The sequence below is a fragment of the Lipotes vexillifer genome, unplaced genomic scaffold (genome assembly GCF_000442215.2).
Source record: "Lipotes vexillifer unplaced genomic scaffold, Lipotes_vexillifer_v1.1 scaffold653, whole genome shotgun sequence".
Classification (NCBI taxonomy): Eukaryota; Metazoa; Chordata; class Mammalia; order Artiodactyla; family Lipotidae; genus Lipotes; species Lipotes vexillifer.
Window position 1 is genome coordinate 10,429 of NW_006796930.1, and position 2,607 is coordinate 13,035.

A 2,607-nucleotide genomic window follows, 5' to 3' on the forward strand; every position below is an offset into this window, starting at 1 on the left:
ATGACCCAGCAATCCCACTACTAGGTATATACCCTGAGGAAACCAGAATTCAGAAAGAGTCATGTACCAAAATGTTCATTGCAGCTCTATTTACAATAGCCCGGAGATGGAAACAACCTAAGTGCCCGTCGTCGGATGAATGGATAAAGAAGATGTGGCACATATATACAATGGAATATTACTCAGCCATAAAAAGAAACGAAACGAAATTGAGCTATGTGTAATGAGGTGGATAGACCTAGAGTGTGTCATACAGAGTGAAGTCAGAAAGAGAAGGACAAATGCTGTATGCTAACACATATATATGGAATTTAATGAAAAAAATGTTATGAAGAACCTAGGGGTAAAACAGGAATAAAGACACAGCCCTACTGGAGAACAGACTTGAGGATATGGGGAGGGGGAAGGGTGAGGTGTGATAGGGCGAGAGAGAGACATGGACATATATATACTAACAAACGTAAGGTAGATAGCCAGTGGGAAGCAGCCGCATGGCACAGGGAAACCGGCTCGGTTCTTTGTGGCTGTCTGAGTGGGATGGGGAGGGTGGGAGGGAGGGAGACAAAGAGGGAAGACATATGGGAACATATGTATATGTATAGCTGATTCACTCTGTTATAAAGCAGAAACTAACACACCATTGTAAAGCAATTATTCCCCAATAAAGATGTTAAAAAGAATAAATAAATAAAAACTCGGACGTTAAATTCCTTCAGCCTGGAGTTTTATACTTACACAACTTAATTTCCATCTGTATAAGTACAAATATATCTCTCCTACGAAATGCTGTATTCAGTGGCTTCTAGAAAGATTTTTCCATTTTTTACATTCATACTATATTTTCCACTTTTGAAAGTCTACTCTTTCTCCTCTTCTCTTTTCCAAAGGCTACCTCTTTGTAAGTCCAGCACAAGATCCTTCTCTTCTAGGAACAATTCCTGTAATCCAGCTTGAACTACTCTTCCCTTTTTCTTCATCTCTGGACCACTTAATAGCTAAACCACTCATTTGATAATGTTGCGTCACTGTCTTGTTCTGGAATATAATATTTTGTTCATATTTTAAATTACTATTATTTATCCTTTGTCTTAGTTGTGAGTCTATTGAAGTCTCATTGATGCTTTACACTTGTTTGAAACCCCCTTCATACCTAACATACTATCTTGCATATGTACACATTCAGGATATATCTATTGACAGGTTTATTCTCATGGCGATTGTAGCAATACCTTGTCTTTGGTTTAAAAGATCATTTAAATATAATAGGTTAGCTGAAGTAGTGGAAAGTCAGACTGGAATAATCAGAAGTTGCAGCCTCTGCCAACTAAACTTCCTCTGAAAAATAATTATCCAATTTGTGCTCAATACCTTTAGAGTCTTTCTAAAGGATAAGTAGGTAGGTATACTCTCACAGTATCATAGGATATGAAGTAAGTTTTACCATTAAGTCACAAGGCCAAATTTTATTCTTTCCCAATTGATACAGGTAAACTAAATCTAATTCCAATGGTTCGTGAATAAAAGGAGCCAGGCAATTGGGCAGAATCTACTTTATTGCTTATTATCAGCATTTAAAAGGATACTCTGGTTCAGAGTCAGGAAGGTAAGTAACTCTTTGGAAAAGCAAATATAGCAAGCTCACCAATAAGGCTATATATAACTGAGTACTCACTCTCCTGAGCTGTTTATCTCAATTTCATATCTTGCTTGTCATTTTGAAAGGTATTTTTCCCCTTAAAATCCTATCTATTTCTGAAGACAGTAAAGATATCCTAACATGGCAACGATTGCTGTAAAATATTGTTATTTACTGAAATCATACTATTGTGTCTATTGTTCCTACTTCACTTTCAAGAATAAATTGTTTGAAGTGTCGTTTAGTACACAAATATCTTACTGCAAATTAAATGGTTGTCAAAAATATTTTGGGAAAATTCTATTGCAGAATAAACCAAAACACTGCATGATTTGTTACTGAGCCTGCTCAACTGTCTGGCAGTACATTGAAAGTCAGAGAAGAGGAGCCTTTTCCCAAGCAGCTCTTTCAGGATGTGTGTGTGTGTGTGTGTGTGTGTGTGTGTGTGTGTGCATTAATCCCATGTATACTTCAGGACAGTTTAGAAAAGAAGTGTTAAGATTAGAGTTAATGAATGATTAAAAGTGGAGTAATTTAATTTGAAGCAGGAAAAAATTCTATGGCTGTGAATGTGCTCTGCACCTTAAGAAAAGGAATTGCCATTGATTCCCAATTAAGTGATTCCAATTAAGATACTAACAGAATGTTGGCAGCTAATGACCTGAAAACTAATACTGGTTCAAAGTGTATGCTGTATTTCCTGATGGTGAGGATGATGATGATGCCAACAATGCTGTATCTACTACTTACTATGAAGCAGTGGATAAAATGACAGAGGATTCTAAAATAAATACATTTGATATTGCACTAGAGGAAAAGCAGCAGGCACATATTTTTGTGGGAGGCCATATATCCACTTGAGGCAGTATGTGAAAATGGAGAAACAGAAACAGAGAACATGAAAGTAACCTGTCTTAATTAAAAACCAAAAAAACAGCAACAATATTAACAAAACTTAAACACTTATAGAT